Below are 23404 nucleotides of genomic sequence, written 5' to 3'. Positions count from 1 at the left end.
GAGTCAGGGTCTTGCCTGGAGGGGCACCTAGCTGGAGTTGGCCAAACCAGTGCCCTCTGGCACCCACCTGGGCATTTGCCACTCCCAATGACAATGATCAAAACTGAATTATCTGTCAGCAGCCCCCTTACAGAGGGGATGTGAATCTGCAGAAGGACAGGGATAGGCCCATGTTAGCTTGGTGTTGGAGGCCGGACTGTCCCTCCAGGTCTGTTTCCTCATCTGGGGCTACACAGGCTGGAGGATTAGCTGAGCTGATGTCACACCCATGATTGGTACAGGGCTGGGCAGCACCCTCGTCATCAGCTCCATGGGGCAGCCTGGACCCAGGCCGTGTGCTCCCTCCACTTGAGGAGGCAGGCGGGACCATCGAGAGGCTGAAGGGCACAGGCGCTCCCAATGCCCATGCAAACCGCCTATCACCAAGTGTCCCAATGACCCCATTCCTGGGCTAGGGCCAGTCCCCTGGCGGCCACCCTCTCCACACAGGCATCCCTCTGGGATTCTGGCCACACGTGGGCCAGGCCAGTCTGCAGTGATGGCCAAGGGCCAGGTTTACAAACGCTGGACAAAGGAAGGTCCTGTTCTTGCTAGCAGGAAGTGGGGGGTCTGAGCACAGCACTAACGCCACCCAGGCCTGAGCAAAATCCTGGTTCTGCCGCTTGCAAGCCATGTGGCCTTAGCCAAGTCCCTGCGCCTCCCCTTCCTCAGTTTACTCAATGGTGCAGCGGGGAGGGAGAAGGTCTAACTGGGGCAAGTGCGGGGCCAACCTCTGGCCGTGCAGGAGCCAGGCCACGGGAGCTCTTCCGGTTTGTAGGAAAGCCAGCTCTCCCCCCAGGGGCAGCCCAGGGCTGGCTGCAGGGGAGCCGGTGGGAAGGCCGGGGACTGTAGGGTGTGTTAATCCTCATACTGCACTTCGCCACCTGTCCCAAGGTGCTCCACCAACGTAGTCACCCAGGGAAGCTCAACTAGCGCCACGGGATCCTGCTCACACCGAGGAAGGTCCCAGTCCGGCCTGTGCCCTCACCCTCCCTGACCTGGGAGAGAGCTCCCTACGCCCCGAAGCCTCCATCACTCAGTCTGCAGAGTGGGAGGAATAATGCCTGCTTAATCCCGGGGTTGCTGAAAGGACTCTAGGAGATGGAGGATGTGGCCCGCCCCGGCGACGGGCTTTGAGGAGGTTCCCTGTTCTGTTCCACACACTGCCGGCCTTGGCTACTCTTACCTTCCCAGGCAGCCCCAGGCCCAGCCCGGTCACAGCATCACACACTCAGAGCATGTCCCAGCGCTCCCACCAGGAGGCACTAGGGACCCCCAGTGCTTCCCAGCCAAGGCCTGCAGGACCAGCAGAGGGTGCCCCTTTCTTCTCCCTTGAGTCTGGATTTCCCCTGCCTTCTCTCAGAAAGAGGGGGTCCCTCAGCCCAGCAACTCAGTGAGATTCTCAGGGGATCTCCCCACACACCTGTCCATCACTCCTGGGGATTGACAGCCTGTTGGCTAGGGCTGGGCCCCTGATGGTCTAAGAGGAGGGGCCAAGGCCAGCCCCATGATGGATTTCTGCCTGTTGCCCATAGCACCCAGCACAGGGCTTGCAGGTATGAGCCCCCAGAATGTTTACTGAATGAACGAATGAGCAGTGATGGCAAGTGTGGTGTGAAAACAGATGTAGATCAGAGAACACAGAGGTTAACACTTGCATGGTGCTTACCACGTCCGTACCGGGTCCGGCTCTACAGACACTATTTATATAGCAAACCCATTTAGTCTCCACAGCAGTTCTATAAAGTAATGTCATTCCCATTTCACAGATGAGGAAACAGAGCCTCAGAGACTGAAGTCGCCTGCCCAGTGTTAGAAAGTGGCAGAGCTGAGTGAGGCAGGCCCTGGGCTCCAGGATCCACAGGCTGCCCACAGTATCCTGGAGAGCAGCCCCTCAAAGGCTGCAGACAGAGGTTTCCCCCAGGGCTGCAGGCCCCGCCCCCAGAGTCCGATTTAATTGGTGGGGTGGGCTGTCTTTCTAAGCTGCTCTGGCTCCCACCTGGGCAGGGGCTGAGAACCCCTGGCCAGCCCCACCCTCACTCTGCAATGGGGTCTCCCTGCACGTTGTGGGAGGGGGGGCCTGTGATCTGAAGTCCAGTCCCCTGACTTCTGCATCGTGGGCTTAGTGCTCCGTCCCTGCAGCCAGCTGCCCACGGTGCAGATGTGGGCGGGAGAGTGAGGCAGACAGGCGCAGGGAAGCTAGAACAGTCCGCAGCCAGATGACACACAGGCCCGGCCATTCCTGACTCACGGCCACCCATCCTGTGACTCCACCCACCGCCAATGTCCCCACCCTGGCTTCTACCCCACAGCCCACTGCAGCCACCACCGTCACCTCCCATTTCGGACCAGAAAGCCACAGAGGGAGGAAGAAGCAGTGGGGCCCCACCCAGGGCTGGGTGGGAAACCCAGACTACCCCGAGCTGGGGGCGGGGGGCAGGACAGCTCTGGGACAGCAGAGGAAGCCGCACTGATGCTGACCCCTGCCCCTCCCTGCAGTACCGCATGCTCCCAGCCTGCGCTAGCCCCCGCCCTGTGGACCACGCGTCTACAGGAGGAAAACTGAGGCCTGCCGAGCCCAGCTGACACTGACACCCACCTGGGCCAACTTCCTCAGCCATGTGACCCCCCCCCCCCCCCACACGTGGATGAGCATGCCAGGCTGTCAACCAGTTCCTCTCCCTGAGAATGCACTACTCCTCCGTCCAAGAACCTTCAATGGCTCCCGCTGTCTACAAGGTTCAGTTCTAACTCTTCAGCCTCATATTCAAGGCCCCTGTCTGACTTCGACCTATAACCTTCCCCTACACGTCTGTGTCTCAACCTCTGTGTACCTGGTGCCTGGAATGGCCTGACACACTGGGAAAGAAATTAAATCACCAGGGGCCACAGGGGTTCAGACCCTGTTCCCAGGGTCTCCAGGGCTCCTCACATCCTTATGACGCTGGCTCTGAAAGGCAGATGCAGACTGAGGCTGAGCTGTCACCGCCCACAGGGAGGAACTTGGGTGCTGGGACCTATGGCCTCCCTGTGGCTGATAAGCTTTCGGCTGGCCCAGGAGCTCAGGGTGGCGCTGAGTCTGTGTTAACCATCCAAAGTCATGGCGACTTGGGTCTACTCACCTTGGTGTCCTGACTCTCCCTTCGGCCCCTTTGGGAAAACAGCTGATCCTGGGCTTCAGTCCCGGCTGACACTAAGCTGGGTTTGGGCTGGGGCTGCCTAGGGGGAGGTGTCATGGATCAGACATGCTGCACAGTTGTGGGGGCCAGCTGCCCAGTGCAAAGCCCAGTGTAACCATCCTGGGCAGGTCGATTCACCTCTCTGTGTCTCAGTTTCCTACTCTGTGGGCAACAGGAGGAGTGACCTCCCGGGGTTGCTGCGATGACCATGAACTTCTGTAAGGGAAGTATGAGAGCAGCCTGTCCATGAGGTGCTGTCCTAGCGTTTGGAGTATTAAGTATTAGTTGGAGCATGAAGTATTACTACCCACGTCCTCCCTGCACCTTAGGCTCAACACCACAACCCAAGGAAAATGCAGACCCTGCCCCTTAGCACTGCTCCCTCCAGCCCCAGCCACAGGCCTGCTAACCTGTCCCACGTGCCTAATGGCAGCAGAGGGCTCTCTGACGCCCCACCTCCAACTCCAGAGGAGGGAGAAAGGAAGGCTCCTTCCTGGGCAGAGGTACCCAGCTTTGCCCGTGTTGTCAATGATGGAATGACCCAGAGAGGGGCCATGCCAGCATCACCCTGTCTGCCACAGACATTCCGGCAGGCACCCATGTCTCTCTCCCTGCTCGGGGGTCATCATAGACAAAGCGCCCTTGGCTGGGATGCGTGACAGGGGTCTGTCTGGGCAGTTAATTCCAAACCTGGTTGTCCTTATAGGATACAAAACTCGCCCACCCCACCCCTTTATCCATGGGATGCTCGCAGCTGCGCAGAGCTGCTTTCTCTGACCTTTCTTTCTACAGATGAGGCCAGAGGGGTTGAGTGACTTGCTCAAGGGACCAGCAAGCTGGTGATAGATCCTAGACCAGTGATGGCGAACCTATGACACACGTGTCAGAGGTGACACGCGAACTCATTTTTTTGGTTGATTTTTCTTTGTTAAATGGCATTTAAATATATAAAATAAATATAAAAAATATAAATCTTTGTTTTACTATGGTTGCAAATATCAAAAAATTTCTATATGTGACACAGCACCAGAGTTAAGTTAGGGTTTTTCAAAATGCTGACACGCCGAGCTCAAAAGTTTCGCCATCACTGTCCTAGACCCCAAACCTTGTTCTCTGGGCTCCCAGGCCCAGCCCCACTAAGAGCTTCTCTCTCCAGGCCCATAAAGGTGCCTGGCTGTCTGGGAGAAGATAAGTCATCAGCATGTGTGGGGTGAGGAATGGGTGTGGGCCCAGAGCTTCCACCAGCAGGAGGGGGTCAGCACAGGTCAGGGGCAGGGCAGCCCAGAGCTGAGGTCCCGCTTCCTCTCTCAAGAGGGCATGATTCCTGGCAGCGGCTCCCACGGGAAATAGTAGAAGCGCCACCCTTGGGAACATGGGGTGGGACGGGGTGCGTGGGCAGGGTTTCCTGTTGTGGGGGTGGTGGCTACTTGCTGAGGCCCAGTGACCTGAGTGGCTGTGGCCCTGGGGCCAGGCCAGCATTGGGTTTCGCCTCATCCCTGGCTCAGACCCAGTTCACCCTGAGTCCCATCCTCCAGGCCCGCCCTGGCTTCCTGTCCCATAGGTCCCACCCAGCCCGGGAGGCAGGGAGGGCCCCGTGGAGCCTCCTCAGAAGTGCCAAAGTTTTCTGGAGCAGGAGTGGGCAGGCCGCCCTGGCCTGCTCGGTGGCCTCTGACCTCTGATCTCGACCTCCAGTGCTGTTTTCTAGCAGGAAGCCTTGGCAGAAGTACCACTGGGGTGTTTTCCTAGTAGCTCACAACTTCAGACACAGCTGAGCAGGATCAGCCCCCAGCCTGCCCCAAGCATTCGGATCACTGCTCCCCCAGCTCTGGGCAGAGGGGTAGGGTCATTTCTGAGCCGTGCCGAAGGGACCAGGACAAGGGGAGAAGCTGAAGCGGGACCCATTTCAGGCTTCCCAGGCAGGACTTCTAGTGGCCAGAGGAGAGCGGCTGTGTGGCAGGTCCTGCAGAGGGGTGCATCCCAACCGGGCAGCACAGCCCCACCCTAGAGACAAGGTGACATCAAACCCTCAGAGCAAGACCCCTTCATCCCCACCCGAGCCCCAGCTTCGCATGCCTGGGTCCTTAAAGTGCCAGCAGTCTGGGTGAGACAGAAGCTCGGCCCAGGGTGCTGTGGGGCCACCATGGTCTGCGCCTCAGGAGCTGGGGCTCACCTGTCCTCCAGTGGGGAGATGCCGGGAGTGAAGCGGTTGGGGGCCCGGCCCAGTGAGAGGGAGAGGCCCTCCCCTGCTTTCCTAGGGCACAGGCTATAGGAGGTCGTGGCAGCTCAGGTCTCTCTCAGGGCTACTCTGGAAACAGGTGCCTCAGAAAGCAACTGCCCAGGAGAGCAGGACCCTTCCAGCTGCCTGGGGGCCCACCACGGACAAAAGCCTCTCGTGGCTCAGTTTGGGGGATGAGTGCAGATGGGAGATGGTTTGGGGCTGAATGGGCTGGTCTTGTCTGAGAGCACCCCAGGGACCGGGGCAGAGCTGGGGTTCAGAGCTCCCGCCTGTACCATGGGCTCCTCAAGGACCTCCCATGAAGGCTGACAGCCAAACTCACAGCAGTCCCCGGGGCCATGCTGGGAAGGCGGGGCTGCCCAGCGCAGGACCTGACCACACTACTCCAATCAAACAGGCCTGGGCTGCCTGCGGACTCCACTGAGCTTCTGCCTGGAGGGAGCAACTCTTGAGAGGGGCTCGGTCAGGAGGCTGAAGGCCTGAAGTGAGCAGGGTGGACCATGAGCCAGACTTCAGCCCTGCTGGGCGGCCAGGGCACACGTTACCAGGAAGAGTTTCTAAGATAGCCATGTGCAGTATTGAGCCTCTCGACCCTGGGGGCATGCAAGGCCAGGCCAGGACACACAGGCCTAGGCAGCCTTCTGGAAGGCTAGCCCAGTAGCTTATAGCCACCCCAGGCCAGAATCCACATTTCGTCATGGGTGGCAGGATGGCTGGCCTTTGCCACCAGCTCAGCCACTGGCCACCAGCTCCATCCCTTTTCTGTATGGGAGCTTCGCAGCTGGAACAGCCTTGAGCTCAGGAGCCAAGCCAGGGAGAATACCCTCAAATCTATCACAAGCGAGACCAGGTCTTTCCGTGCTCTATGTGCCCTGATGCCAGCTCTCTGAGCCCCTCATCCTGGGTACCTGGTGTGCTCAGACACCAGCCTATCTGGGGAAAAGTATGCCCAAGCTTCCCAAGAACCCAGGGCAGCCTGTGGGGTCTGCTGAACCCTGACCCCCACCCCATGATGGCTCCTCTCCTGGGCCTCACCTTAGCCTGGACCCGCCACCCTGGGGACGCTGCTTGATGTGGGCTTGGCAAGGCACATGTGACTCACTGAGCACAGGCCCGGCACAGACTTGGCTGCCAGGAATGGTTTGTCAAAGAAGGAGAGGGGGACGCACAGACACATGATGGGTCCTCAGAAGCAGGGACCCAAAGGCCACTACAGCCCCCTCCTCCACCAGGCCCGAGGGGCACTGTGCCCTCTACAGCTAAGCCACGCCCTACAGGCCAGGCAAACCTGGAGGAAGGCAGAAGGACACCTGCCACTTCTCCTGAGGCTCTGCTGCCCAGAGGGGCTTGGGGAAGGCCCCAGAAGTCTCTGGGCTCTGCAGCTGTCTGTTGTGGAAGCCTGGCTCCAGCTCCCACCGCTCTGGAGGAAGGGGACCCTGGGACCCGAGCCCCAGCTGCTCAGCCTACAAGGGACTCAGTGACATCTCTCCCCCTTGCCTGCCATCCCCTACCCAGCTCTGGGGGTATGTGGTAAGGCCGATCTGCCTTAGGACCAGGGTCTTTGCTCTATGAAAAATGGTCCTGCCCCTCCGACAGGAGGAAAGCATGTCAGAGGTATGGGATTCTGACAACCCTATGCCCCTGCCCAGCACAGGTCCTGGCACACACTAGGTGCTCCATCTGTTGACTTGAGCAGAGGCTTGCTGGACATTTGAGGGAAGGCTTGACGTGGGCTTTCCTGCCAAGGGGTCAGGGCTCAGCAGCCACTCCGGGGGACACGACAGACAGTGGCCATGTCCACACATAACCCTCTCTCTGGCCAGGGCTCTGCCTCTTCCAGCTCCCCTTGGACAGACAGTGCCTGCCCTCTCTGTTTCAGGGCTGGGAGGGTTCTCTGTAGTCAGCAAGGCCAATACCTTTTCTTGACAGGTGGAGGTGGGGAGGGCCAGGGAGAGCAGGGGATCAGAGCAGGGCCAGGCCCAGGCCAGGCCTCCTCACACCGAATCCAGAGGCCCAAGAACTGCATGCCCGGCTCAGGGCTGCCCTCTGTCCCCGCGATCTTCATGTCGCCACCCACACCAGTGTGGCCCCCTCCCCTGGCTCCATGTCTTAGCTGCCTGGCTACAGCCAGCCTGAACTGCTTACTTAAACAAACAGGGAAAGTGGCCACGTGACTGGCTAAGGTTTCCTAGACCAGGGACACACACACACACACACGCACACGCACACGCACACGCACACACTCGCACACTCGCTGCAGGTCAGGTGGCTGTGTGGCCCAGCAGGGCAGGGACTGGGCCGGCTCAGGTTTCTTGTCTCTGAAGGACAAGTGATCAGCCTGCCTTTCCTCACCCAAAAGAATGCCTTCTCCAAACACTTGTTTTTTCTGCTTCCTGGACGCGCCAGGGACGTGCTGGGTGGGAATAGCGGGGAGTGCGGGGAGAAGGGGGGCGGGTGGAGGGAAGGACACACGCCTCCCGGCCCTCGGTCTGGTGTTTTCCTTCCGCCCTCCCCACCCAGAGGGCAGATGCCTGCTGGGAAACTGTGGCAGCCCAGCGGCTCTCCGCTCTCACGCAGGGAGAATCCAGAGCCCAGAACTCGGATGTGGGGCAGGAGGGGAGCCGAGGTTTATCTCCGAGGGGGACAGAGATAGGCCTGTCAAGGCCTTGTACCCGGAGCAGCGGTTTGGCAGCTGAACTCCATGGCCCAGCCCCAGGGCGTCCAGGGAACGAGGAAGGTGGAAAAGGGAGCTTAGTCCAACCTGGCAGGAGCTCGCCTGCCTTCGGTCTGCTGTTTGGGAAACGTCTGCCATGTGACTGGCTAAGGTTTCCTAGACCAGGGTCTGAGGGCTGCTCTCGCTTTGGGGGGTCTATGTCTCAGATGCCCCCACAGACTGGCAGTTGTCATCACAGCCCTGAGGCGAGCCCCCGAAAGGAGAAGGAACTCACCTCTCCTGGCAGGCAGGGCTGAGACCTGTTCCAGGTGGACCATGCACCAGCTCTGAGTGGCTTCCATCCTGACCCTAGCAGCAGCGCTGCAGAGGCAGGGCAGGAGGAAGTGAGGGACACAGCCAGAGTTCTCAAATAAGAAGCAAGCCCCTCTTCTATGCTCTCTCACCACAGCCCTACAAGGTGGTCATGTCATCACCCCATTTACAGACGGGGGATCAGCAACCTGACAGCCACGGTTGGTAAGGGTTGGATCAGGAGCTACACCCAGAGCGTCCAGCCCTGGCATCCATGTTCCTGCCAGTTCCCAGCGTACCGGAGGCCGGCACCTGGCCAGGGCTGGGCACAGAGCTCTAAGCAGGTACCCAGGGCCAGGCCCTCACTCTCCAGGGACGCACACCAGCCAGCCCCACCTCCTCCTCCGTCTGTCCCACCACTCGGAGCAGCCCTGGCACGTGGCTTTGTGAAGGGCTCTAGGATGGAAGAGGAAGAGGTGGAGACATAAAGGAGAAGAAAATTCGGGGAAGGGGAGACCTCGGGGGTACAAACAAGGGCAGATAGAGAAAGAGAGAGCCAGGGTGCAGTGGGAGATAGTGGAGGAAAATCGAAGTAAGAGTGAGAGAGAGAAGGAGTGACAGAGAAATGGGGAGAGAAGACGGGAGAAACAACACTGAGAAAGAGGGAGGAAGGAGAGGGGCAGGGAAAACAAAGCCAGAGAGAACAGAGGCGAACAAAAGGGAAGAAGGGGCAGCTGGGCGAGAGGAAGAAGGGAAGGAAGGAAGGAGGGGAGGAGGGAGGTGACCCACAGGGAAGGGCCAGAGGATGAAGCAAGCAGGAGCAAAGGAGAAAGACAGACAGACAGGCAGAGGGAGGTCAGGGCAGGAGAGGGCCTTGGTACCGGGAGAGACAGAGAGAAAGCACAGCCGCCCACCGAACATTAAATACCTAACAGGAGATGACAAATCAAATGGGAATTACTGCGGTAAAAACATAATTAGAAACTTGATTGAAGTTAAACAGAATTTACATAACACTGCAAATTAACTTTACATGGAAAGTATTCACGGGGAAGGCAATGAAAAGGCATTTCATTAGTAATCTATATTTAAACAATAGGCACAATGGAGCCTTCAGAGGAGTAACTCCGTGCCTTCAATCTGAGCGAATGCCAAAGGCCAAGGGGGAACAGAAGGCAGTGGGTGCCCCAAGAGGAAGCGGGCGGGGTCCAGGTGGGTGGGGGTGGGTGGACACAGTAAGCCAGACCCGATTCTGGTGGAGGTTCTGCCCTTGACTTGCTGTGTGGCCATGGCCAAGTGCCTGACCTTCTCTGGCCCTCTGTTTCCTCATCTGCAAATGAGGAAGCTGGAGAGCTGCTTTACGTGAAGGTGCCCGCAAGGCCGGATACTGCAGAAGAGCCCGGGAGAGGGCAGAGGGCAGCGGGCAAGAGTGCTTAGGATTCAGATGGACCCAGTTCACAGCTCCACCCCCCCACTAATTAGCCCTGGTGTCATGCAAGCTTCTTCCTCTCTGGACCTGATTTACCCATCTGTTCAGTGGGGATAAGTCCACTCCTGCCCAACGTCTCACAGGCAGGGGGAGGACTTAGGGAGGCTGGGGCAGGCTTAAAGAAAAGTGAGGATTACTTGTCCCATCCGCGGGGCACACTAATGAGATTACAGGGCAGCCTGCCATGGAGCACGCATCATCCGAGCAGCTTCCCTCAGCGCCCCCAGTCCCCGAAGCAGCCAGAGGCAGCTGTCCCTGAGGGACTCAGGGGTCACAAAGTCCCTGCTGGGCTCCCTCCTAGTCTCGATGTAGAGAAGTCTCCCGAGCCTCCCCCACACCCAGTCCCATCAGCCTCTGGCAGTTGGGCTGGTCCGTGCCCCTGCAAACCCCCGGTGGTGTGGTGTGCTCCTCCCCACCCTCATCCCACCTGGAGCTCCAGGCTGAGCACTCGCCCATCCTATCCTCAAGGCTGGTTCAGGGACAGGGATCTCTCCGCAGCCTCCCTGAACGAGCCGGGCCCCTCTCTCCACTGAGTGCTAGGTGAGAAACACAGCAGACGCACAAGGTGGACGCCTTCCCCCCACCCCCAAACGCACACACCTGCCCGCCAAAGGCAGAGCGCTCGGCTGCTCCAACTGCTGAGCGTCAGCAACAGCTCTGACGGGCACTCACAGTGCAGGAAGTTTCTACCGTTTCTTTTAAGATAAAGGATCCAGACGGTGCTTAGGGTCCAATAGGGAGGTGCTGGGTGCCCTTCCCCTACAGGCAGCCACCTCTAGAGCCAGTGTTTTCAGACTCCAGGCAAGGGGAGACCTCAGGGGCCCAAGAGGCCCAGAGGGGAGGGAGGAGGTCAGGAGAGGGAGGGGAAGCTTCTTAAAAGAAAGTGCAAAGTATGCAGACATCAGGGCAAGAGGTTCGGCTAAGCCCAAGGAATGCCCGGGGGAGTGACCGGGAGGGTCCCGCACATGGCCAAACCCACAGCCCAGCCAGACACCCATGGGCCTGGGCCCCTGTGTGGCCAGGTGTGGAGGGGGAAGCTGCTCTGGTCCCTTCTCCCTCTCTACCACCTCTCTCCACACATGGAGCATTTTACTGAGGCCTCTGAGCCTTTGTTAATGCTGTTCCCTCTGCCTGAGGCGTCCTTTCCCTATTTGCCAGCAAAATCTTCCCCATCCATGAAGAGCCCGCTGTCTCAGTCCTCCTCCCGCCCTGGCTACACCTTCTCCATCTGCTTACTGCCCCGCACGCCCTTCCCTCCCTCTAGGGCAGTGGTTCTCAACCTTCTGGCTCTTTAAATACAGTTCCTCATGTTGTGACCCAACCATAAAATTATTTTCGTTGCTACTTCATAACTGTAATGTTGCTACTGTTATGAATCATAATGTAAATATCTGATATGCAGGATGGTCTTAGGTGACCCCTCTGAAAGGGTCGTTCGACCGCCAAAGGGGTGGCGACCCACAGGTTGAGAACCGATGCTCTAGGGGCTGGGTGCCCGGTGACAGTGACACAGACTCAGGCTGTGGTCTGCTCTAGCTCCACTCCCTCCCGCAACAGCACGCATACACGACAGCTACCACATATGTATCTCCAGTCGGGACGCACGCTGTCTCCCAGACTCATCCATCCAACTGCCTGCTCAACCTTTCCACTTGGAAGTCTCAAAGCCATCGCACACGCAACTTGTCTAAACACAGCTCCTCGCTTCCTTCAGCCTTCCCTGCCGGCAGCCCTGGCTGAGTAACCGACCGTCTCTGCTCTGCCAGGGCTCCAGTCTCACACCCAAGAGCCTTCCTCCGCTCTCCCCCTCTTCTCTCATCCTCTACCTCGAATCCACCGCCGCAAGATCTTAAAGTATATTCAGACTTCAATGGCTTCCCACCCACCTCTCCCCCTACCGCCGCCACCCCTGCCTGGATGTGGCCTGCAGCCCCCCAGCCATCATCCCCCTCTTGCCCGTCTACATGAGTGGGTCCCCCAGGATCTCTCTGCCTTCTTCTTCTACCCCCACTTCACTCCAGCCTCGTGACTTCTCCGCCACTTCCTTGAACACCCCAAATGCACCCCAGTCCCTACCTCCTTGGGTTCAGGTCTCTGTTCCAATGCACCCGGTCAGAGGTCTCCCTTGACCATCCTTTGTCAAAGATCACTTTACTCCACCTGCAAACTCGGTTACTTTACTCAGTTAACTTCCCTTAAAACTTAGCATCACCGGACATGTTATGTATCACGTTCGGAGTATTTATGGTCCATTTCTGCTCATGAGAATGGAAGCGCCATGAGGAAAGGGAATTTTGTCCGTTTTATTCCCTGCTGTCTCCAAAACATCAAGCAGTTCTCAGCATGAGACTTTCCCAGGAAACATTTGGGGCATAAATAAGTGAACAGCCCACTTCCCCTGGTAAGCCTTCCCCGACTGCCTGCCTGCAGAGCCGGCACAGGGCCCCTCCCGTGCGGGCAGACCCTACGCAGGCCTTGCGCACGGAGCTTATGGCGGTGGGTCCGGCTCTGGGATCAGGTGTCCCCCTCCATCGCTGATTCACTTTTTCAGGGCAGGGCTGGGTCTGATCATCTTCAAAAGCCGGCCCTTAGCATGGGCCAGGCCTGGTGTGAGAGCAGTGAGTGAGTGAATGAGTAAACGGATGGTCAGAAGAGTGGGTGGATGGGTAGATGAGCAGATGGACAGATGAAGGAGTACATGGAAGGATGGTTGGATGGGAGGATGGAGAGATAGCTAGATGGCTAGGTGAGTGGATAAGCGATGGGTGGATGGACAGGTCCACCACAGGCACACCGGTAAGACTGGCGGTTGCGTGGGATCGATAGCTGGACTTCTCTGGGGAGGACAGGCCAGACCAGTGGAGTGCAGGGAAAGTGTAGAAGCTGATATGGCAAATGGGATACAGCAGAGCTGCTCCGATGTGGCCAGAGCTGGCTGCGGACCCTTGGCAAGCACATTAACTTCCCTGTGCCTTGGTCTTGTGGTCTAAAAATATAGATAACAATTCTTACGTAGAGAAATCCCTTTGGAGCTTAAATACTACCACAGCCACAGCTCCAGTGAGACGCCTCTCAGCCAAGTCTGCATTGGGAACCCTCTTCTCAAGCCCTGAGTGGCCTGCTGACCTCATGGCCTCAATGCTACCCCCACAGAGCCAGGACCCCTGATTCAGAGTTCTCAAGAATTAGGGGACCCATTCTAGAGATGGACAAACTGAAGCCCATTTTGTTCTGGACACACAAGGAGTTGCAAGAAGCCTGCAGCCTGGGTCAGGAAAGGCTGGGGGGAAGGACTGGCCACCCCCGCCCCTGGCCAGATCTCAGGAGAAGGTGGCAGTGGCCTGGGCACCAGGGCACCGGGGATCTGGTGTTACCTTTCTAGGTCTGGCAGCGGATTGACGGACCTCGGCTCTTTTCACACCCCTCGCAGCATTGGTCTGACGCCAACGGCCTCCTCCTCGTCCTGGGGACACAAGAGAGACGGACACGTGTGAGCGGCCAGGGACAAAGACAGCCGTCCACGGCCTCCCACCTCTGCTCCCACCACTGGGCTACTCTGGGTGCCTCTTGGGCCACTCAGGTCGCTCCCCAGCCTGCACACGCCAACAAGCCAACGCCTCCTAGTAGGCGTCTTAAAAATATGTTAAATGTATCTGTTTTGCTTCTTCTGGGGCTCAGGGGCTTTGTGCTGTCTCTTTCTTCCTGGTGAGAAAAGCAGAGAGCTGCGGCCCCCCTGTGCGCCTGGGCGGGGGGACAGAAGTGGCGGGTATTTTTAGCGGCCTAAGAGCCCTGCAGTGTTCCCCTCGCTGGGCCTGCCTGGCTCCGGGGAATTATCTCACACGGCCGGCAGCCACTTCCAAAGCCGCTCTGTGACCCCTGCCTGAATTCCTTCCTCATTATGAATTGCTCACCAGACCTCTGACCAACACTCGGAGCCATTTATGTGCGCGCACCTCCCCGCAGAACCGGCTCGCGGTCCGTCTCCCCCGCGTGCAGGGCCAGGCGGTCTGCTTACAGCTGACAGGAAGCTCAGAACCAGAGTTTAAAACAGAGAAGAGCCCTGGCCATTATTCATTTTGCGTTCCCCGAACTTCAGGTCCTCGCTGAGTCCTATCTGAACGATGACTTAATATTTATCTTTACTTCAACTCACTTTTTTTTTTTAAGCTCCAATCTGGTCTTGTCCAAAGCAATCATATCTGTGAAATAGCTGGTTTGATAGGCTAGGTATATATTTCTAATACACGTTAATAAATAGTTAAGTAAGGAAACAAAAAATATACACTCTTTCGGGCATTAATTCTAGAAACTTTTCACAGGTTACCGGAATTCCGAAGGCCAAGCTCGGGCAGACTCACTATTGTTTATCGACCCTCTTCTGTGCGGAAGGAGAGAGGAATGGGAGGGGTGCTTGGTTGACAGGACCCCAGAATTAGTGAGCAAATAAGGCCACGGGAGGGGAGGGGGCCGAGCCAGCGAGCATGCAGTGTTTAACACTGTCCTTTCTTCCCACTGCTGGGCGAGACCATTTACCCAACGTGAGAACCTAGGCGATTGGGCACCAGGCCTTGTGAGTAATTTGGACCCAGGAGGGGACGACCCAGCGCAGGACGCCAGGCCATGCAGGGCTGCCGAGGGTCCGAGGTGCGTCTCTCCCAGGTCCTCCGAGGCCTCTGGCTCCCCTCGCCCCTTTCCTTCCAACTCCCCCCGCCCTCCCCCCCCCCGCCGGCCAGAGTTGGTCAGCAGGGCTGGAAGTCTAATCCCCTCTCTGGTTCGATTTGGAAGCACAGAACGCAGTCCTGCCCTCAGCCCCTGGGGTGATCTCTGGCTCCCTATGTGCCTGGGCCCCCTGGGTGGGCCTGCAGGGGTAGATCCTAGTGACCCCAGAGGCCCCACTCGGGAGTCTCAGGCCTCGCTGAACTTCTCTGACTCCTCCGGCTCTGCCCACGGCTGAAGACCCCGGCTGGGCCCCTCTGCGGAGAACAGGATGTGGTATCAGGAGGTGAAAGAGAGTGTGGGGTCGGGGTGGGGAGTGGCCTCGGGACGAGACTTCCTGAAGCCAGATCGGTTTACCACAGTCAGTTGGGCCCAGGACGGCACAGCTGTGAGTTATAAATGTCCCTGTCAGAGCCCGGGGACAAGAGGCCCTGCTGCCAGTGGAGGCGCCAGGGCCCACGGCACCACTCCTCCGGGGGCCTCCCAGCCAAGGGCCCACCCTCCTGGAGGCCCTCCCCAAGGGCCCAGCCCTCGGACTCTGGGCTCTCTTGGTTCCTCTCTCTGAGATGCAAGGCGAAGGGGCCTAATACCGCACCCCCCTGCCCACTCCTCGCCCCTCCAGCTACAGTAAGAGCTCTGAGGGCAGGGGCCATCCTGGGCCTCCACCAGGCACTAAACCAGGGGCTCAGCACACAGCCAGCCACCCTGGTGGCAGCCTCAGGGGCAACTCAGCAACCTGCTCCCAATGGCCCCAACGGCCCCTGCGCCTGCCCACGGGGCACACACAAGATGGGTAGCAGGGAGGAGGGAGAGGACAAGGCCCCCCGCCTACAGCGCAAGGGCAGGGACCCCTGCACATCTGGGGTCTCCTCCAGGAGACCTTCCCTGAGGTCCCATTCTCTTCGCCTGCCCTCCTCAGGCTTCCTCAGCCTGGGCTGCGGGCTGCATCTGGGGTGCTCGGAGACAGGCTGTCTACAGGGAGAGAGGCTGGGTCCCTCCAGCTCCGAGGCCCAGGCCCTCCTCCTGCCGGGGCCGAAAGCGGGCAGACCAGCGCCAGCCCTGAAAATACAATAATGGTAGCAGAAATAAGCAGGTCCAGGTGGGCAGGACCTGAAGCCTGTACTATTCCGGAGGCCCTCTTTAGAAATATACATAAAATCACAACTAAATATTTAGAATGAGAAAGTAAATGACAGCAAATTCCCAGAGCCTTGGGAATCCTGGCCCCTTTCAACCGCTACCAGAAATGCTTACCCAGAAACACCTCCCAGCAACCTGCCCTCCCACCAGGACCCTCCGCAGCTGCCAGGAAAACGCCCACCCTGGTCACACAGTGCAGGGGAGGGGCTTGGAGGCTGAGACTCCATGGTGACCGGGTATGTCCACCCCTAACCAGTGAGAGTGCTGAAACTGATGACAAGCGCGGCACCTAACATCATAGACCTTTATCTGGTAGTGTTTGACATACTTATGTGAATTAACTCACTTAATCTAACCACAACCTAAGAGGTAGGTACTATACCCATTTTAACAGATGAGAATACAGACACAGAAAGGTTAAGAAAGCAGCCCAAGGTCACACAGCTAGGATATGGCCCAGATAGCCTGGCCTCCGTGCTGTTAGGAACCCCTGACCACTGCTCACTGCTGCTCTGGAGATCCCGGGAGAGTGTCTGTCTCTCAAGGCTCCACCAGCAGCAGCCACCAAGGGCCTAAGTGGGTTAAGCCCCCTCTGATTAAACCTTTCCTCCGTCCACACAAATGCTTACAGACCCTGTGCCGAGATCTTGATAGTATAAGGCCTCCTGCTGGCCTTGCTCCGCAAAGGGCATGCTGGGGTCCTCTCTAGGGGCAGAAGTGGGCACCACCTCGACGTTCTGAGGCTGGGGGGTGTCCTAGAGATGGGTTGAACAGCCTCAACAGGACCGCCGCCCGGGGGCAGGGTGCGGGTTTGCTGAAGGCCCTGCAGCATGCGGTCCACCTCTCTTATTTTACCAATAAGAAAAGGGTGGCTTGGAGAAGTGACTGGTCAAGGGGTCACCCAGCGAGTGGTGGCACCATGTGAGGTCTGAGGCTAGTCTCCACGGGGGTGGGGCAGGTCGCCGGCAGCCTGGGGGTGGCCAAGGCCAGGCACTGGTGGGCCAGGCTGGCCAGGCAGCAGAGGGAGGAGGCAGCCTGCCTTTTGGCCTCCTCGGAGCAGTGCCTTTGTTTTCTCTCTTTGTTTTCCATCTGCCCAGCCCCCGTGGCCTTCCCAGCTTCCCCTGATTGTGTGCAGGGCGATAAAAGGGCAGATGAGCGGGAGATCTCTGGCGGCAGTGGGGTCACCTCGCACAGACACAGTGGCGGCGGGCGGGTGGGTGGCCGAGGGGGGCCCTGGGCGGGTCATCGGTCTCACCACCAGCTGCACTGAGTGCTCTTCTCCTGATGCTCTCAGACCCTCCAACTTCAGTTACTAGATCCTGTCAGCCACATCCTGTGTTCCACCTCAATTATTTACATACTATTATTTAAATCATGGCGAACCAACCACTTTCTTTTTAGACCAATGGCAGACCAATGCAATATAGTCTGTACAATTATGGGTTTGATGTATTAATTATGTTTTTTTTTCTAATTCACATGAAAATACATAGTGTTAAGATCTGAAATCCAGAGCCTTGCATACGTGCTGATGTCCACCGTGCCCAGGCCTGGGCTGGTGCGGCTGGGGGAGTGAGGCTTGGAAAGGGAGCTGTGGAAGCAGAGCCCTCAGCTGGACGGGAAAGTGGGAGGAAGCGGAGGTTTCCAGAAGGGTATGAATGTTCTCCCTTTCCTTCAGAGAGGTTTGGTGTGCGCCATGGGCTTTGACCAGGCTGCCTCTTCTCCTCACTTGGGCTGGAGTTTGGCCCAGATATGTCTCTAGCTGCAGATACAGCCACCGCCCTGCAAATTCCTCCTGACAGCGCCCCATACAGTGGGGTGAGCGCTGGACGGGTGGCCCAAACACGTGGCCAGGGGTCTGTCTCCACCACTGCCTTTCTGGGGGGTGCTGGGCCTGCCTGAGCCTCAGTGTCTCCATCTGTACAGAAACAGTGCGTGAACTGAAGGTCCCTCCCACTCTATCAGTCAGACCGTGCCCCCCCGAACCCGGCCAACACGCCTGGTTCTGGTGATCCCCGAGTCTCAGACAGGCCCTCTAACAACCCTGGGGGACCTCCCTGACCCTCTCCTCTAACACCTGATCGGAGGCCTCGAGGGTTGTCTGGGGTGAGAAGGGGAGACAGGGCCGTCCTGTGTGATAGCTATAAGATTAGATAATCAGCTAATTACCAGCAAATTAGCATCCCGTCTTAACATAGAACAAATACAGTATTTACGTAAAAGTTGTTAGGAGTTTCTCTCTTTTTAATTAGCAGAAATAAATGCAAAATGAATGGTAATTAGGCAGCTGATGGATGCGGTAGTACAATTATGCCTACAGCAGTGCCCCAGTCCTTACACGTTGCGGCTGCATGCTCCTGAGGAATCAGAGGAGCCTATTTATATAGTTTATTTATAAAACAAAGTTAGCAGGAACGGAGGGAAGAGGCCTGGGCACTGCTGGGGGCAGGGCCCTGGGAGGAGAGGGAGCGTCAGTGCCCAAGGAATGGGGGGCTGGGCTGCTTAACGTTGGCCTGAGACTGTGCCCACCAAGGCCCCCACGTGTGTCTATTTCAGGCCCCACACGTGTCACTGAGAATGACCTCCCTGGCAGGAAGTCGGCTGGAGTGGTGTGGAGGAGCTGGGAGCAGCTGTTCCATGCACTCCTGTCTTTCTCTTTCCCTCCCCCTGGTCCCCATTCCTCTCTTCTTTGCTGGCCCTATTTCTTCACTGAGCACTTCTCTTTGCTGTACTCTGATGCATATTCTTCTAGAATGTTCTCCCTTTCCTCCAGGAACTCAAGGGGACCCAGGTCTAGGAGCAATGCACCCAACAGTGCTATTGATGGTTAAGTTCCAGACCAGTGGAGCACCCACTGGGAGTATATGGGCAGGAGTCCTGAGAGGAGGCAGCCCAAGAGTTGGGTTTGGAAGGATGTGTAGAAGTTTTCTGAGGTGGGAGGTAGCCAAAGGCGGGGAGGTAGCAACTAGCATCCTGAGACTGTAGCAAAGAGCACCAGGGGTGTGGAGGCTGAATAAGCAGGGTCTCATTGTGAGGGGTCCTGGATGCCAAGCTAAGGATTTGGACTGGATCCTAGAAGGCGTGGAAAAGTCTGAACGGAGGGAATGGAGCAGCCTTCCCGCACACAGCTCTTTCCTAGCTTTCCCTCCCCCACGCGCAGGGGCCAGGTCGCAGGCCATTAGAGGCAGCTGGTACAACTCAGCAGAGCAGGCATGGAGCAGGAGGCTAACCTGATTAGGAGGGACAGGAGTTTGTCTGTGGGGGAGGGTAACTGCGGGGGGGGGGGGGGGGGCAAAGGAAAGGGAGGTATGCTTGCCCACTGGGTCTCCTGAGTGAGGGGCCTATCTCCCCTTGAGCAGAGCCCCAGCCCTGCCCTGCCCCCAACCCTGACTGCTGGGGGAGGGGAGCAGCATTCCCTGAGATCCGCCAGCCCCCTTGTGGCTTAAACCCCTGCTCCACCATTGCCAAGTGGTGTGACCTTGAAGAGCCACTCCCAACTCCAGGCCACACATTCCTGTCTCTAAAACAAAGGCCTGAATTAGAATTTCTGAGAGGCAGTGGCAAATTCAACCCACAGTCCTAGCCCATACAGCAGCGGTTCTCAACCTGTGGGTCGCGACCCCTTTGGGGGTCGAATGACCCTTTCATAGGGGTCGCCTAAGACCATCGGAAAACATATATAATTACATATTGTTGTTGTGATTAATCATTATGCTTTAATTATGTTCAATTTGTAACAATGAAATTGGGGGTCACCTCAACATGAGGAACTGTATTAAAGGGTCGCAGCATTAGGAAGGTTGAGAACCACTGCCGTACAGTTTCTTAACACCCTGTGACTTTTACGGGTTTAGGTGAGGCGGGCACTCTCCAGTGTGCCAGTCCCTGCCAAGCCCTCCTGCCTTGCCCAGCCCAGCTCACAGGCTGCGTGGCAGGCTGCAGGCACGGAGCTGAGACCCCTGCACAAGGACCCACATGGCAATCTGGGCTCAGCAGACAGAAAGCTCAGGGGTGGGGAAGGGGTGGGAGAAAGTCTGGTAGTAAGAGGAGCTTCCCTGTGGGACAGATGGGAGCACAAAGGCAGCACTCAGGCCCCCAGCCCCCAGCGCTGGTCTCAGCACCAGCAGCCCTTTCCCAATCCAGTGGCTGCCCTTGACTCAGGCTGCCTGCCTCTAAATTGGGAACCAAAACACCTGCCCACCCAAGCTCTGGGGTCATTAAAAAGCTCAAACAGGTCCTGACTCCTGGCAGTGATCTGAGAGGCAAAGCCCTGCCTAGCGGTTTCGCCTTGACTTTGATGGCAGAGGTTCCCAAGGATTTCACAGAGGGAAGTTCCCGCTCCCCAGTACAGACAGTTCTCTCACCTCCGGAACCGCCCCTTTAAAGAGCAGTGACGGGCAGCCTGTCAAGGTCTGGAATGAGAGCTGCTGTCACTCTCAGGACCAGCTCTGAACTTGTAAGGAGGACAAAGATCACACGGCACCACTTCTCTGCCCTGTAAGTTGTGCTCCTGCCTTCGGCCAAAATCAATAAAAATCTCCACTGTGACTGTTTCACCAGCACAAGGGCAGGCCCTTGCGATGACATTCCACCGCTGCAGCCCCCCTCTGTCACACAGCCTCGCCCCCTGCAAGCAGTGGTGCCGTGGGGTGGGGTGGGGGTGGGTGGTGACAGGGACAGTGCACGGGTGGGTGGGTGAGGGGCCCTGCAGAACCGCTCTAAGTGCCTCTCCAAAGACAAGCCCGGTGCTATTCATCAACTGGTTTTCAGGGCTGTGAGAAATCAATGGCATTTGTGCTGCAAACTCATCATTAGGACAGGAAAAACTCTGCAATGGAATTGATTTGTTTAAATATAATAACACAATTTAACAGAGAACTGTGGGGGTGGGGAAAGGGCCGGGTCAAACAAAACGAGGAGCGACAGCTCAGAGGCCCTGAGAGGAAGCAGCCTTGAAACACCTTCCTCCAGAGAGGCCCAACCCCAGCGCTGCCCCCGCCCCCCACCCCAAACCCCTGAATCCAGGAGGCCAGAGTGGACACGTGCTGTGACCTGGTGCAAGGTGGCTCAGGCCTGGCTTCAGAAATGCCCCCCAACGGCCTTCAGATGAGCCCGCAGGCCCGGCTAGTCACTGCTGTGTTGTTCTCGGAAGTGACTTGGGCTCGGTGAACATCGATTCAACCCAACTCTCCTTAGGCACCTGCTGTTCGACTGTTCTCTAGGCATTTGTGAGAGGCCGGAGAAACAGATAGCGAATCCTGGCCCCAGACCCAAAGGCATTCCGTGGGGCCGAGGGATAAGGCGGGTGACAACAGGAGGCCAGGAGGGCTGGTCTTCCTGGGGTTTTAGGAAATGTGGGGAACAAGTGCTGGGACAGGACGAAGGACAAAGAGGGACAGTGGGGGACAGAAGTGGAGGGTCCCAATATCCAGGAGACACCCACTTGCAGGAGGGCCCTCACTTCTTGGATATGGGACCTGCCTGCGCTGATAATGATGATGATGATGATGATGATGAGAGCTGACTTTATTAATCCTCAAATGTCCCAGGACCCTGGGAACACTTAACAGGTGTCATTTCATGGAATCTCAGCATCCTGTGGCGGACGGACTATTGTTACCCACATTTCACAAGTCACCACTGAGGCTCAGAGAAGTTCAGTGACTGCCTGCGGTCACACAGCTAGTAAGGGATGAAGCTGAGATGAGACCCCGGCGCCTGTGCACTAACCACTGCATATCCTGCCCTGATGGGGACTTGGCCTCCTGTGAGTTGGGGAGACAGATGGCTCCTGCCCTCCCCTCCAGGAGCTGGGGCATGAGATGCACCGGACAGTTCAAGGCGAAGTCTGAGGAACAGCATGGAGTGGTCCATGCATCAGGCTGATCTCCTGGTCACAGTGGGCTCAGCGCTGCAGCCTAGGTGAGGCTGGCACACGGGACAAGCTGGGTGGGCACCCAGGGTACATACACTGCAACCTCACACGTGACCTCTTCCATCTGCCCCCTCTGCCCCTGGGGAGAAAAGCTATGGGCTAGGCCCTGGAAAGGCAGGTCTGGAGAGAAGGCGCCCAGGCACAGAGAGAGGGCCAGGAAGGCTCAGACCTCGTCTGAGGGCGGCGGCGGCAGACTGCAGCCTGAGGAAGGACTGGCAGCTTTGGGGTGCCTCACTGAGCTAAGAGGGCCTTAATGCCAGCCTCCGAGTCTGTACTTTATTCCTGATGAGAGGAAAGTCATGGGGGGCAGTGGAGGGCTGGGAAGGGTTGTCATTGAGAGGCAAGAAGATGGTGAGACCTGAATGCCAGGAGAGGATACGGGCGCTAAGTGGCACACAGAGCCAGAGATGGTTAAGGTGTCAAACCAACTGTCAGGTGCGGGGGTGAGGGAGACAGAGGTGTCAAGGGCGACCCAGGCATCTCCCCAGACTCTTCCCTGACCCCGAACCTGTGTGAGTCAATATGGATTGGCCAGGGCCTCAAGGAGCACTGGGCCCCTCCCCCAGGAAGCCCTACCCCTGGGTGGGGGAGGGCACTGCTGGCTAGCAGGCCGCCACCAAGTCCGCTCTGTCCCCCTGCTGACCTTTCTCCTTAGTCAGCAGCGCTCTCCATCAATGCACCGGAAGGGCCAGTGCAACCTCTTCAGGCTGCCCAGCCGGGCTGGGGGCGGGGCTCAGTCTGCCTTCTCTCCTTTAAGGGCTGTCCAGCATCTCTAGAAGGCAGTGAGCAGAGGTGCCAAAGCTCTCGGTGCACATGGCAAGACTGAGGACTGGTGAGCGCAGCCCAGGACGCACTGGGCATGACCCATGCCCTCCAGCTGGCGAGGATGATGGAGCTGGAGGAGGAATCTAGGAGGTGTGGGAGGGGGCCCAGCCCAGAATGCAGCAGCCAGCCCTGTAGCCAAGGATGGGGCCAGGTTCAGCGGGCTTAGGCCCTCTGGTGGGCCTGGAACAGAGAGGTCTCCAGGATGTGGAACTTTCAGCTCTAAGACCGGATGGTCCCAGGCAAACCCAGACGGCTGGTCACCTGGCGGGGCTCTGAGATAGGTTTTCAGTTGTACCACTTTCAGACTGGGTGCCTTCTCTGTGCCTCAGTTCCCTCATCTGGAACACAGAGCTTATAGGAGGGCCTTTCATACGGTTGCCATGAAGATTAAATAATGTATGTAAAGGGCTTAGCATCTGACACTAACACAGTCAACAAATGGTAGGTGGCCACTGTTCCTGCCACCGTCTACTACTGCTGCTGCTGCAGGACCAGCTAACTCACCCCAAGTGCTCACCCCGTGGGAGACCTCCTTCCAAGCACAGTATGTACGTTCCTAATTTACTCTCACAATGCTTATGGGGTAGGGGCCACTAATTACCCCACTTTCAGATGGGAAACTTTCAGACGGGGTGTGGAAGGGTGTGGAGGGGCTGACCTGCTGGCCCCAGTTCTCAGAGTGGGCGAGTTCAGAAAACTATCTCCATTTCTTCTGGGCTAACCCCACAGCCAAGGGCAGGTAGGCCAATGTCAACAAAGTTCAGGTCACACTGACCCAGGGCAAGAACTGGACAAACACAGGCGGTGGGGATCGCAGGCCACTCTGGAGGTGCAGGGAATGGGCAGGCCTTCCCCTCCTGGTTCAAACACATCAATCAAA

General features: G+C 57.7%; 1 protein-coding gene across 4 annotated transcripts in view; it reads right to left on the bottom strand.

The window, feature by feature from the left end:
• ZMIZ1 (zinc finger MIZ-type containing 1) overlaps positions 1–23404 on the bottom strand; it is a 219918-nt gene that overhangs the window by 143198 nt on the left and 53316 nt on the right. For all 4 annotated transcript variants that reach the window (XM_070433065.1, XM_070433063.1, XM_070433062.1 and 1 more), the window contains exon 3: positions 13283–13371. The gene's annotated coding sequence lies outside the window, so the exon portion shown is untranslated. The remainder of the gene's footprint in view (positions 1–13282; positions 13372–23404) is intronic.

This window comes from Myotis yumanensis, unplaced genomic scaffold (assembly GCF_028538775.1).
Source record: "Myotis yumanensis isolate MYYU_CA2020_CCGP unplaced genomic scaffold, mMyoYum1.0.hap1 SCAF_13, whole genome shotgun sequence".
In the NCBI taxonomy this organism is placed as follows: Eukaryota; Metazoa; Chordata; class Mammalia; order Chiroptera; family Vespertilionidae; genus Myotis; species Myotis yumanensis.
Note: the sequence above shows the minus strand (reverse complement) of the source record. Positions and strands in the feature narration are given on the sequence as shown.